General features: G+C 35.3%; 1 long non-coding RNA gene across 2 annotated transcripts; it reads right to left on the bottom strand.

Annotated features, from left to right (window-relative positions):
• Positions 1-206: 206 nt before the first annotated feature.
• LOC117674896 (uncharacterized) lies at positions 207-12,295 on the bottom strand. Of its 2 annotated transcripts, none has more exons than XR_015733687.1 (2): positions 12,207-12,295; positions 207-327 (listed from the first exon to the last, which is right to left on the bottom strand). It is a non-coding gene; the product is annotated as an uncharacterized LOC117674896 (long non-coding RNA). The 2 variants fall into 2 exon arrangements; XR_015733688.1 differs by lacking the exon at positions 12,207-12,295 and adding an exon at positions 2,043-2,401.
• Positions 12,296-15,195: the final 2,900 nt, after the last annotated feature.

Here is a 15,195-nt window from a genome sequence, read left to right as displayed (position 1 = left end):
GGAAGGAAGGCTGAGTCAACCTTGAGCCTGGTGAGAATTGAACTTGCAGTAATTGCAGGCAGCTGATGCTACTTAATAGCACTTTAGTCTGCTGCTCCACCAAGGCTCATCCTTAGTCTAATAATGTATGAATAATGTATAAAAGGTACTTATCAGATCCATAAACTTTTATGAAAGTGTCTTTTCTCAGTCACTCACACTCACACACATCCTTTGTATATTTATTTTATTTAGCATGACATGTAAAATTAAATAGCGCCCATGTTTTTTTTTTCTTTTCTTTCCCCCGCATTAGTCGAATTTAAATAGCACCTTCCAGACTGTTACCTGAAAGATGATAGAAACTTTGTCAATTTAACAGTCCATTACATTTTGAAACATAATATCATTCTCAGCCATGGCCCTTTTAAGAAAGGAGAATATTATTTTCATATTCTTCTCCACTTAAGTAGATTTATTTTTGTGGCTGTCATGTCAGAGGATTTATTATACCGTTTCCCCCCCATTATGTAATATCTTCCATTCTTCAGACTGAAGCCGCAGTATGAGGTTTTCAAAGCCAGATGTGTCACTGTGATGTCTAATTGCTGTGAACTTTTTCTAGAGAGTTAGGTACTTGACTCTTCACTGAAATGCAGAAAATAAGGTAGAAGTAGCCACATCTTTCTATGCCAGTGCCTCCTTTGACAAAGTGTTCCCACATTTTAGGCTTTGTCTCCAAGGGACTCTACTAATACAACACTTTCTCCAGCTGTCCAGTGGTGGGTTTCAAAAATTTTACTACCGGTTCTGAGGGTGTGGCTTGGTGGGCATGGCATGGCTTGGTGGGCATGGCAGGGGAAGAATACTGTAAAATCTCCATTCCCATCCTACTCCAGGGGAAGGATACTGCAAAATCCCCATTTCCTCTGATCAGCTGGGACTTGGGAGGCAGAGAATAGATGGGGGCAGGGCCAGTCAGAATTTTTACTACTGGTTCTCCGAACAACTCAAAATTTCCATTACCGGTTCTCCAGAACTGGTCAGAACCTGCTGAAACCCACCTCTGCAGCTGTCCCAGTAGATATTTAAGCTAGATATGCTCTGTTCTCAATTGTTGTTTTGCACTCTATCATTTCCTGAGGGAAAGACTGGATTTTTTAAATTAACAAATTTACCTTTATAATGTGAGTATTGTTTTAGAATGATAGAGAATACAGGTGGTCCTCAATTTACAACAGTTCATTTAATGATCATTCAAAATTACAATGGCACTGAAAAAAGTAGCTTATGACCAGTTTTCACACTTACGACCGTTGTAGCATCCCCATGGTCATGTGATCAAAATTCAGACCCTTGGCAATAGACTCATATTTATGACGACTGCAGTGTCCCTGGGTCATGTGATCCCCGGGTCATGTGATCTTTTGACAAGCAAAGTCAATGGGGAAGCCAAATTTGCTTAACAACAGTTTGATTAATTTAACAGCTGCAATGATTCACTTAACAATTGTGGCAAGAAAGATCGTAACATGCGGCAAACTCACCTAACAAATGTATCACTTAGTAACAGAAATTTTTAGCTCAATTGTGGTTGTAAGTCGAGGACTATTTGTATTATATCATGGGTGAATACTCTTTTTTCTGGCTAATCTAACCATGGGGAGAGTGAAGGTGGAATAATCTTTGACATTTATTTATTTTTTTTAGATTGGATTCTAACATTACTGTATTCTGTTCTCTATTTAAAGACATAGAGACACTGGCTTTAAAATTACTGTTTTCAAAGTCATGCACCTGAACATTTTTCTTATCAAGCATTTTAATTAAGTGCAATTGAATAAGTAAGAATGATGGTGTTATTATGCATCTTTTCCAATTTGGCTTAACAATGAGCATCTAATTACATCTTATGGTGAGTCACAATCCCAAGCCTTAGAAGAGATAGAAAGAGCAGTCTTAAAGTCATTTGGTAGATATTTTCCAAATTTTTAGTGCTCTGTTAATTATATGAGGCTGCAATTTGCCATTAAATTAGAAGAGTTTACAATCTTGAAGCTCACCTTCTACTGAGCGAAATCCTATATTTCTCCTTCGGGCTATGAACTGAATGACACAAGCCATAAATGTGTAGGGAAAGAGAAAGATGATTTTTGTAGAGCTTTCTTTCTTGTGTACTTAAAAACAATTTCTTTGGGTGAAGATGCTGACCATGAGATTCAGGTGACAGCTGAGAAGTCCAGAAAAATGGCCAATATCTCCAAGCCAGGATGAATTGTACCACTAAAAAATTCTGTTTTACCAAGGATCCATTGTGATGGTTTTGAATTGCTTCCCTTATTTCCTTTCTCCTACAATCAGAAACAGGTCCAATGAATCTTAGTGGCAGCATCTGATCCAAAGAAGCATCAAATAAAGTTTCCTGGCTGCTGGAAGAATCATCTGATAAGGAGGATAAGTAACATTATAGAGTCTAAGAAAGATATAAGTAAGTAGTAGAAAGCCAAATATATCAAAGCCATGAATAAGGAAGGGAAAAGATAAGTAAAATTAGTTTACCCCACCAAGATCCAGTATGTCTCCATAACTTTTTTTCTCATTATGAACCATTCTTATTCCTATCATGTGCACAAACTGCTTCATATATTGCCTTAGTGCCCCTTTCTTTTTCAGGATCCCATCAACCCCATCCAATTATCTCCATCGTTCCTTTCCTCTCAATCCATTTCTTCATATATTTGCTTTGTAGTTCAATCCTCATTCATACTCCCCACATCATCAAACCATCTCCGTTCGTATTGTCAATGATATATACTCAATCCTCATTCATGCAACACCATTTTCTTCTTCTCCGTGTTTCTTCCCCTTTTATCCTATACACTTTTTAGCTGGTTCCATTCCCTTCAACTTAGTTCTGTTTCATCTGACATGTATGACTCCCACTTTCTTTTTTTTTTTTTTAAATTTTTTATTATAAACAAACATACACATATAGACATAAACGTTAAAACAAACTAGACATAAACTAACTATACAGTGAAATCAAGTCACATAACTTGAACTTTGAAAGTTGAGCTACTTCGGTAATTATATGTCAATATATCTATATATATTATCTTTCGTCTTGTATCAATGTTTATATAACGATATTTCCTTTTATTTCCTTATTTTTGTGTCATTGGGTGGTAATCTCTTATTTCGTGTCTTTTTTGTCTAACCATTTGTACCATTCTTGCCAAATTAGGTAAAAGTCTGTATCTTCTTTTCCTTGTATTTCTTTGGTCAATTTATCCATTTCTGCACATTCCATAATTTTTTGTATTATTTTTTCTTCTGGTGGCGTGTTTTCCAATTTCCACATTTGTGCGAAGACGATTCTAGCTGCAGTTAGGATGTGTATTATCAAGTATTGTGTCTCTTTTTTATAGTCCTTTGTCAGTATACCTAATAGGTAAGTTTCCGGTCTGAGGGGTACTTTTTGGGCGGTAATTTCTTCCAGTTGACTTTGAATTGTTTTCCAAAATTTTTTGACTTTGGGGCATGACCACCACATGTGGTAGTAGGTCCCCTTCTGTATTTTACACTTCCAACAGTTCTGATTAGTATTGGGAAACATCCTTGCCAACCGTGCAGGGGGGAGATGCCACCTATAAAACATCTTGTACGTATTTTCTTTGTAGGGCACGGACATTGTCAGTTTAGTATTTACTTTCCATATTTTTTCCCAATTCTCTAGGTTAATATTATATCCAAAATTTTTGGCCCAAATAATCATATTTTCTTTCACCACCTCTTCTTCCAATTTGTATTTTAATAGATAATTATATATTTTAGTTATTAATTTGTCATCTGATTGCATTATAATTTTATCTAATTCATTTCTTTCTTTTTGGATTCCAAATTTTTCCCTGTCATTTTTATATCTTGATTTTATCTGTAAATACGGCCACCAATCAATATCCGTGCCCTGTTGTCTCAGTTCCTCTCTTGTTTTCATATCTCCCTCTGTGTTCAACAATTCGTCATAGGTTTTCATCCTGTCTGTGTCCATTGTGTTCGGGTAGATTTGGGCCTCCATGGTTGATAGCCAGCTTGGGATTTTGTCGTAATGTTTTCTCCTTATTTCAGTCCAAATTTTTGCCAGTGCTCCTCTGATATAATGTCTCCTGAAGTGTTCATGTTGTCTGGGCTTTTCCTCCCATAAAGATGCGTGCCAGCCTTTTGACAAGTCAAATCCTTCTAGTGCTAGTGTTCGTTTATCTTTGAGTGTCATCCAATCCTTAATCCAAGTTAAAGCTGTTGCAGTGTAGTAGGTTTGCCAATCTGGTAGTCCCAGGCCACCCCTTTCTTTAGTGTCTTGTAGGTGTTTCAATTTAATCCTGGCTCTTTTTCCTTGCCATAAATACTTTAATATCATTTTGTCAAGGTCTTTGAAGTATGATTTTCCTGGGTTTATCGGTATTGTTCTAAATAGATATAGTATTTGTGGTAAGATTGTCATTTTAATTGAGGCGATTTTGCCTAGTAGTGATAGTTTCAATTTACTCCATACCTCTAAGTCCTTCTGGATTTGTTTCGCCAATTTGATGTAATTGTCTTCTTTGAGGGATGATACCTTATTGGTGAGCCAGATTCCTAAATATTTTATTTTTGTAGTTGTTTGTATTCCTAATGTCTCTTCCAATTCTTTCTCCTGGGTTTTTGTCAAATTTTTAGTTAGTAGTTTTGTTTTTTGCCTATTAATTCTCAATCCTGCCACTTCGCCATATTGATCTATCTTCCTTAGTAAATTCAGTCCTGATTGTTTTGGTCGTTCTAAAATGAATACTACATCGTCCGCGAATGCTTGTAATTTATACTCCTGGTTTTTGGTTCTTAATCCTTTTATTTCATTGTCGTTCCTGATTTCATTCAACAGTGGTTCCAATGCTAATATATATAATATAGGAGAGAGAGGACAACCTTGTCTCACTCCCTTAGATATTTTAAATTGGTCTGTTGTCTCTCCGTTTATCCATATTTTTGCAATTTGGTCTGAGTATATTGTTTTGATCATATTTAAAAACTTGTCGCCGGTTCCCATTTTTTCTAATTGCAGTATTAAGAATCCCCAGTTAAGGTTGTCGAACGCTTTTTGTGCGTCAAGGAAGAGTAGGGCCATCTTTTCATTCGATTTTTGCTCATAATATTCCAGTATATTAATTATTGTTCTTGTGTTCTTATTAATTTGCCTGTTTGGAATGAATCCATTTTGATCAGGGTGGATGTAATTCACGATAATTTTCTTCATTCTTTGGGCCATGATTGATGTGAATAGTTTATAATCTACGTTTAGAAGTGATATGGGTCTGTAGTTTTTGGTTTGGGTGAGATCTGAGTCTTCTTTGGGTATCAGAGTGATGATTGTTTCAGTCCATGATTTAGGAATTTTGGCTTCTAATATTGCTTCATTTAGGACTTGTAATAAAATATCATCTGTTGGCTGATCTTCGATTTTGTAAAATTCCGCTGGAATGCCGTCTGGACCTGGTGTTTTATTGTTATTCAGTTTCTTCTTTGCTTCCATTAATTCTGACATCGATATTGGTTTGTTCAAGAGTTCTCTTTGAGTTTCCTTTATTTCTTGAATGTTGGATTTATTTATATATTCTTTCACTTTTTCCAATTGAATTTCTTCCTGTGCATATAATTCCTGATAAAAATTTCTTACGATTCGCTTTTTTTCTTCGTCCATGTGCTGTAATTGCCCTTGTTCATCTTGTAGTTGGTGTATTATTTTTTTTTCCTTTTCTTTCTTTAGTTTATAAGCCAACCAACGTCCTGTTTTATTTGCGAATTTGAATTGGTTTTGTTTTGCCATTTTGATTTTCCTAGCTATTTCTGTTGTTGTTATTAAATTTATTTCATGTTTGATGAGATTTATTTTCCCGATGATCTCTTTCTTTTCGGGTCTACTCTGTAATTCTGCTTCCTGTTTTCTGAGCTCAGTCAATAAATTATTTCTTCTTTGTTGTTTCTCTCTGTTTTTCTTCGCCTTAAATGAGATTGTTAATCCTCTTATATATGCCTTTGTAGTGTCCCATAGGACTTGCAATGATGTTTGTTCCCTGTTATTTATTTGGAAAAATATCTCCATCTCTTTCTTTATCATCTCAATATATTCTTTGTCTTTAATGATCTCTCTATCCATCATCCATCGTCCCCTTTTTGGCTGGCCTTTCCAGACTATTGTTATAGGACTGTGGTCCGCCCATGTATTCGGTGTGATTTCAATTTCTTTTATATTTTCTCTTAATTCTGCAGTCATCCAGGCCATGTCTAGTCTGGACCAGGACTGGTGGGGATTTGAATAATAAGTATACTGTTTTTTAGTTTTATTCAGTTCTCTCCAGGCATCTTTCAATTGTAACTCTTGAATCATGTCCTTAAAAGAATCAGGTAGTGTCTTTTTCCTAGAATTATTTTTTTTATTACTTTGGTAGTCATAGTCCATGTCAACGATTGCATTATAGTCCCCTATTATACATAGATGTTCGTAGTCTAATTCTTTAATTTTATCATGTATCTTTTTAAAGTATTCTTTTTGGCTCCCATTCGGGGCATATATTGATATCAATAACATATTTCGGGTCTCCATCTTAATATCTATCATTAGTATCCTGCCATCTTCATCTGTGTAAATTTGTTTTGCCTGGATATGGCTTTTAATGTATACTGCGATGCCTCTTTTTTTTTGATCTGATAGTGAGGTGAATAGTGTTCCAAGTTTTCTGTTTTCTAGTAACTGTTGATGCTGTTTTTTGATATGTACTTCTTGTAGGTTGATAATATCTATATCTAATTTTTGAAGTTTTCTGAAAGTGTGTGTTCTTTTGGTTGGTAGATTAAGGCCATTTATATTGATTGAGATTAATTTCAACTCTCGTCCCATTTCCTTTAGTTTTTCTTTATTAGTTTAAGTTTACTTGTGTTTCTTGTTACCATATGCGTTTTCTCCCTAGCCCCTTCTCTCTCCATCTTCTCCCTTTCCCTAGGCTCCTTCTCTTCCTTTCCTTTTTTTGTTTCCCCCGTGGGGTGTTCCTGATTTGCATTATCTGAATCACGTCTAGCTTCCTGTTCCTCTGCTATTATAAAGTGGGTGTCAAAGAATTCTTGTGCCTTCTCTATCGTATCGATTTTATATTTTTTGTCGTCCCAAGATATTAATATTCCTTCCGGCACCAGCCAGCGGAACATTATTTTGTGTTGAATCAGTAGGGCTGTCAAAAAATTGTAGTTTTTTCTATATTCTCTTATTCTTCTTGGAACTTGTTTTAGGGTTATTATTTCTTTCCCTTGGTAGCAGGGTTTTCCCTCTCTCATGGACGTATAAATCTCTTCTTTTACAGTTTTGTGTGCGAATCTGACATGTATTTCTTTAGGTAGTTTGTTCCTACGAGCATAGTTCGTATGAACTCTATATATTTCGTCAATTTCCCTACTAATATCGCTTTTTTCCTTTTGGGTGGCCTCTACTAATATATCTGTCATCAGGTCTCTTAGATCTTCTCCTTTTGTTTCTGCAATATTTTGAAATCGTAAAAAGAATGATGCTTTTTCTAATTCTAAGTGGGTAATTGACTCTTCGAGTTCTCTATTTGACTCCATTTGATTTTGTTCGATATTGTCCATCTTTTTCTCCGTTAGAATCATTTTAGCTTCCATGTTTTGGATTCGTTCTTCGTTTTTGACTATGTTTTGTTGTATTCTCTCGATCTTATCGTCCATTTTTTTAATATTATCATTTATTTGTCCTACTTCTGATTTCAATTCCTCATGATTCTTTTTTGTTTCTTCGTGATTATTTGCAATTGTTTCTTGGGTTTTGTTCATCCCCTCCTGAATCATAGCTAGTATAGACTGTATATTCTGTATGCTGTGTGCACTGGCAGCTTTTTCTTTATCTGTAGTTAGCATCGTGTCTATGGTTTTTTGTTGTGCGGGTGAAGATTGTGTGGGTATTGGGTTTGTTGTTAATTTTTTCCCTGGTTTAGTTATTGTTAGTGAAGATGTTGCCATCGTCGTCTTTTGTATTAATTTTCCCCAAATTTTCATATACTAATTAATTGGGGGTGGGTGAAATATCGTTATATAAGGATCAGGTTAATTAATTCGAAGAGGTTAGGGAGAAAAAACAGTATTTTAACAATTCATTCTTCTATTCTTGTCCCTAAACAGTATAGTGCAATTAATACTTAAATACTAAATAATCACAATACTTAAATTCACTTTAAAATTAAACAGTCTCTATATAACCTTTCTATGGTAGATCAATGGGATTTAAAGTTCTCTATAAATCATCTAAAGTATTCTATTAATTTATATCACCGTTACCAATATATACTACCTATATTAATTATTACAATTATTATTCCTTAATGATATCTATAACAATCTCTATGCAGTGTCTATTTTAATATCTAACTTTCTAGTCAATATGCAATGTAATTCCACTTAATCAATATAGTATTTTGCAATCTATATAGTTATTTCAATAGGGTAGGAAACAATAAGACAATAAGAGAGAAAACAAAAAAAAAATAATATTAAATCAATTCCTTAATGTATATTATAATAATTTGATATTAGTATTCTTTAGGCAAAGTTAAATAAGTTTTAAAGTAGATGAAATTTAATAGTTTAATATTTAAAGTTCTCAAGTATATCACTATCAGACCAATTGGGGTTGCTTCCTTCTCCTTTCCTTCTTCCTTCGTTCTTCAGTCCGCCTTCTTTTCACTCAGCTGTCCCAGTTCTATTTCAATATCCTCTATTAAATCCGTAAGTAAATCAATTGTTCCAATATTCCTGTGTAGCAAGTTGTATCTCCTTTGGCAACAGCGTCAATGTATCTGATGTCCCACTACGCGTCTCGTGTCTGTAGTTGAATTTATTATTGTCACTGGATACAAAGTGAAAGTTTCCTTCTCCAAATCCTCAGTCCGCCATTCGCTACTGTTCAGTTGGTTTCCTTCCGCTCACAACGATCTTAAAAAAGTCTCAGTTCTTTAGGTTTACTTTCTACGATCTTTCTTTTAAATAATCCTTTTTCCTCTGTTAAGTCAAATTGTGTTATTTTAAAGTTATAATCCACCGCTTACTTATAATCCTCTTTGTCTGTCACTCGTTCCTTTCGCCTGTCAGATCTGCGTTGTCATTGTGTGTATTGAGCTTCGCTCCGATCACTGTCTCTCGCCGCTTGCTTGACGATCTTGCCGCCGCTTTTTGGAGTCCTGTTCTCGCCAATGTATTTAGGTCCTTATAGTTATACCTTTATATCTCGATCTACTTAGTCTTTACCGATGTTTCTCTTGAATCTTCGCTTCCACACTTATCGGTTGACAGCGCTCCGGCCAGCCAAAATGGCTGGTTTTTTTCCTGGCTGGAATTAGGAGGCTTTCCTCTGAATCTTCGAGGTGATTGCTGTCACCCCGAGGTCCTAGAGAATCCTCCTTTTTCTGTCGACCTCTCCGTGGTCGATAGTGCCAAAAACGGCTTCCAATCAAGAAAATTGGAACTTCGGGGACGGAGCTTCGTTCCCCTCGTTCCTTACACGCTGACGTCACCGCCGGAAGCCATGACTCCCACTTTCATATCACGTTGCATGTCCTTATGCACAGTCATTTTCAGTTTTCAAGGAATATTAATTTCTCACTATAGCCCACATAGAAACAATCACCTATCTATCAGTGTGGACTCTCTTAAATTTTCTCCGTCAATTTCCCCATAAACATTCTACCAAAGCATATCGTTTTTGCTCTAATTTTCTGCCAGATAGATAGATAGATAGATAGCCCTTACAACCACAGTTGGGACTACAATTTCAAACTTGTGCTTAGGCCAAGGCTTTCCATTCACCTCTTCCACTTTTTGTTTTGTCGTTTTTCTTGTATTCACTAAAAAATGTGGTGCTCACAGAACTGGGCCTCCTTTCATGGCACCAAGGGATCAAAATGGTGTGACCTAGAAACGTGTGATTGCCTATGTGAGGCTATGGGAGAGATAAAGAAGGAACATGAGTTTTTTTGTGTGGGTGGGTGGGGGAGAGAGAGAGAGAGAGGGAGAGAGGGAGAGAGGGAGAGAGAGAGAGAAAGAAAGAAAGAAAGAAAGAAAGAAAGAAAGAAAGAAAGAAAGAAAGAAAGAAAGAAAGGGGGTAATAGAAAAGAAAGATGTGAGACAAAGAATGTGAGACAAAATGTGAGACAAATGTGTCATAACATTCTTCAAGAGCAAGTAATTTGGAGTTTGGCTCACAAAGCTCATTTATTTTCCCTTGTCAATAACAACAAAGTGATAATTTCTTCCTTCTCCCTCTCTCTCAGATTGGAAGTAGAGGTTTTTTGGGTTTTTTTTTTTCTGGCACCCATAGAATTCCTATAGGATTGGAATAGACGTGGAATCATATTCCTACTTAAAAAAAAGAGCATATCTGACCTTTCCTCCTTGCTTCAAACATGATTCAAAAGAAGTTTTCTAATGTAACCTCCCTCAAGAAACAAGAAATATCATCATGGGCGCTTGACAACAAGTGCAACCACTTGGAACTCAAGATATAGAAAGATCTGTTCCAGCTTTCTCTGCCTATCTCCAAGGAAACCTCAGGATTATCAAATATCTGAAGAAACTATCTACAGGCAATCTCAATCTGATGAGAAATGCAGTTTGCAACTAGATTCTGAACAGGTCCAAGGCAGTTTCAACCTACTGACTTTGTCTAAATAAAGATACACAGGCCAGTGTTCCTAAAAAGGTTTTGGCCAAGATATTCAAGTCATTTAGCTTGTTTCATCTGGGAGAGATGAGGACAAGGACATAATCCTTCTTGTGGAAAGTTTGATTTCATTTCATATTTTTCTGAAAAATCTGATCATTATAGACACATTAAATGTCTATTGCCAGGTAAGGCAGGAGGGCTTTACAGGGGAGGGGGGAGGGGGAGAGAGAGAGAGAGAGAGAGAGAGAGAGAGTACACACACACACACACACACACACACACACACACAAATACATGCATAATATATATATCCTAAAATTGCAGCTTTACTTTTGTTTAATGGGATATTCTTATAATTTCAGAAAATGAATTTAGAAAGGTTTATAGGCCATGGCAATTATCCACTCTGACCATTATGATAGCCTTTTAAACTTGATTCTATTGCATTTTATTCTGTTGTTTTAATAGTCAATTATTGAAATATCCTGAGAATCTCAGGAATATAGACATCAGTAAACCAAAGAAACTTATTTGACAATCAATTGTGTAAAGTTATCACGATGTTCATGATGTGGAATCTATTATATATGTTAGCATATATGTCATTGGAGATTTTTACATTATATATAATACACAGTACAGTGAATATTTACATATATCATGAAAACCAGCTACTGGAGGAAACCAGTGAGAAGCTGCTCATGTGCCATGTCCTGATGGGGGTTTTAAAACAAGCATCTGAGTTGCCTATGGTAACTGCCTCCAGGACTAGATAGGCCTTTAACAGTCTCCTCCTCCTCCTCCTTCTCTTTTTAGGGCTGCCTCTAGAGATGTCAAAACTTTTACTATGCAATTCTAAAGCAGATTAATATTTGCCAGAATGAACACAGTTCTAGCAGTGACAAGAATCTGCAAGTATCCCTCGTTCTCCATTCAGAAATCTGTATCAGATAAATCAATGGTTATGAACTAACGATGTGTCTAAAAGGAGTATGATTTTTTCAAGTTATTGATTATGCTTATCATAGCATTATGCAATGGATCATTTAGTCTTGAAAAAATCTTTAGGGATATTAAAAAGGATATTTTAAAAATCGCATTATATTTTTATATAGCTTGTTCAAATACGATTTACATAAAAGCTTCATCTATATTATTTTTATTCATGTATACTATATTAAGAGAGTATACAAAAAGCTTCATATTTCAGAGCAGGGCAGGAAATAGAAGGAGATTTTAGATTTGTATTTTTTTAAAAAAATGATCCATTTGAAAAGAGAAGTCTCACTAATGAGAACATTAGTATGGAATATGTTTCCCTTTTTCATACAACACTAAATGTAGATGTTGCTTCTCTATAAGATTATGTCTGATATGGTAAGAACATGAACTGAAGTTGATTTTCATCTCATATACACACCATACACACACACACACACAATGTTTTTGTGACACAGTTTTTTTCTTAACTCACCTTTAAGAATTGACTCTATAGCTTCAAGCATGCCGTTTATCTAAATCTCGATAAGTTTATCTAGTATAACGTGTCTTCTGAATCATACAGTTTCTATGGAAAAACATCAAGAAACCATCAGCTAATGTAGACAAGCAGCCTTAAACAAATACATATATACATGCATAACATTTTCTAGGCTTTTCTCCTCTATTACAAAGCTAGATAAAGTAAATAAATTGTTGCCTGGGGGATTTTAACAGAAGGTGACACCCACAAACATATCACATGGCAATGAAATATTACAACTAAATATACAATTGAAATACAAATTTTTTGAAAAAGAGAGAAGCTGCATTAAATGTCAGAAGAAATTATAGGGCTACCTTCATCTGAGTTCAACAACATGCAATTCGGATAAGAAAAGTTATCTCAAGTTCTGCATCCCAAATTCTTTGGGCAGACATGGAAAGCATAAAACTTGAGCAGCTCATTATATCCATTATAATAAGTACACCATGTTTTGAATGAGATGAAATATATATATATATTTACTTTAAAGAGAAGAGGTCATTCGGGTATAAGCTCACCACCTTGTCCTGAAATATTTGAATATAATCTATGGTGCTGAAACATCTTATTACAGACAGATGGACAGATGGACAGAGACTTTCTTTACAACAATAATCAACACAGCTTAATTGATATACCTACTGTTGCTATTGCAATATTGATTCTGAATGAGCAGCTCTCATTCATTTTAGAAATAGCTTCAACTTCTATTTTCAATCTTTTCTGCTAATTGCTTATTTCAGTGAATAAGACATTATCAAAGGTGCCCATGTAATTATCTTCAGATATCTGGCAATATATCATTTTTTCCTCAAACTACATCAAAACAATGCATACAAGAACAGTCTGGATATCCGTATTAGAGGTAGTCTTCAACTTACAACCAGAGTTGGGACCAGACTTTCAAGCAAGGCAGTTATTAAGTGAGTCACCCCTGATTTTACAACTCTTTTTCACTCTGGTTGTTAAGTAAATCATTACTGTTAGGAGAATCATAGGACAATTAAACCAGAGCAGGATAGAACCCATTAAATGACTAGCAAAAATGTGTGTTGTCACCGGGGTGAGAGGTGAGGGGATTATTATTTTATTATTTTTCTTTTTATTATTTTTGTTTCTTTTACATGGTGTTTTTATATCCTTGTAAGCTGCCTTGAGTCGCCATGTAGGCACCAATATAAATTTTCTAAATACTTAAATAAAGTGAATCCAGTTTTTCCTAATGACTTGCCTTGTCAGAAGTCATCTGGGAAGGTGGGACACTGAATCTGTTCTAAATTCATGCTGTTTGCCAAACAACCTGTATTTTCAGCACATGACAGTGGATATGTTGTAATGTTTGTAAATGCAGTTAGTGGTCCATGGTCACTTTTTTCATATTGTTAATGGCTGCTGAACAAATGGTTGTAAGCTAAGAACTACCTATGTAAGTTGAGAAGCTTGATATTTTTCTTTATTAGCAGACACATTTTACCTTAGTCTGTTATAGAATGCACATTTTTTTCTTGTCCATTGTACAATATTGCAAAATTCTTGAAAGTACAGATGCCTATATATATATATATATATATATATATATATATATATATATATATATATATATATATATATATATATATATATATATGCCTTTCTTTTATTCTTTTCCTCTGCTTTTTTACTAGTTGCCCCAACTGCTTATTTTTGGTGTGTATGTTTACACAGTTTATTGTAAACACAACCTGTTTATTTATAGCAAAAGCCACATAAGTAGCAGTGCCCCAGTGATACAATTCCATTCAAAAAATGCCAGTTGGATGTGTTCTTATGAAAATGTGTGGAAAGAATTCTCCTTCTAGGCCTTTTCTGAGGGCCTAGTCAGAAACTGTGCTCTTCCTCTCAACAACACAGTATTTGCTATGTGTATCCTATGACTTTTAATCTTGTTTCAAGTAGTCTTTCAAACCAGTTCAGAGAGTGACCTACACCCTTTATTTAATTGCTTCGGTATGTCTTCCTTCAGTTCACTCCCAGTAGTGTCTTCAAGGAATAGAGTCAAAGGTGTTAAGATGGCAACTATAGTAGTGGGATTGTCAACATTCTACAAAAACATTAAGTGATAGGGCTTCAACTCTTGCCTTTCTGACCACTGTCTGTCTTTTTTGACATTCCCTTTCCCTGCAGATACTGCTACCTCCCTTACACTATTGTGTAGAGCCATTTCTTGGAAGTTGCTTTTCTTCATTGCCATCACTGAGCTACAGTATCTTTCTTATCTGCTCCCCAAACTCTTCCAAACTCTTATTGTTTTATTGATTGATTGACTTGATTTGATCTCAGGCCACCCAGGTCCAAATGACTGACCAATTTACAAAATGTCAAACAATATAAAAACACTACAGTAAGAAACAACAAACATCAATGCCAAACTCAATCAAAGGGGAAAAAAAGAACAAGATGATGAGCCTGAAAGACACCCTACCAATACCTAACATCTAATGAATGGGGCTTCACCACTCCAGCCCAAGACCTGTGGGAAGAGTCAGGTCTTTATGGGCCTCTGAATGTAATAGGATGGGAGCCATTTGTATTTCAGAGGGACCCTTATTCCAGAAAGCAAATACTGTGACAGAGAAGCCACATTTCCTGGGTGCAGATGAAAATTCAATTGAAGAAATCTAGAGTGCCTCAACCTTGGATTAAATTTTGTTTAATCAATCACCACTGATTTTTTTTTACAGAATACTTTTTGAAATATGTATGTCACTGACTTATTACATCCTTTTGCCTTGAGCTCAGATATTGCTTTGATAGAAAATATTCCAGTTAGAAGTATAATTTAGATATCTAAAAACATCTGTTCCAAATATATTATTGCTGCTGAAGGGGAAAGCTAATTTTTCTCTGTCTTCTGTATCTGTTACAGTCCAGAAACCATCTAGCTTCCAGCTAAATCTGA

This window comes from Pantherophis guttatus, chromosome 1 (genome assembly GCF_059756535.1).
Source record: "Pantherophis guttatus breed Tessera chromosome 1, ASM5975653v1, whole genome shotgun sequence".
Classification (NCBI taxonomy): domain Eukaryota; kingdom Metazoa; phylum Chordata; class Lepidosauria; order Squamata; family Colubridae; genus Pantherophis; species Pantherophis guttatus.
The sequence above is the reverse complement of the archived record's forward strand: the minus strand, read 5'-3'. Positions and strand labels throughout refer to the sequence as shown.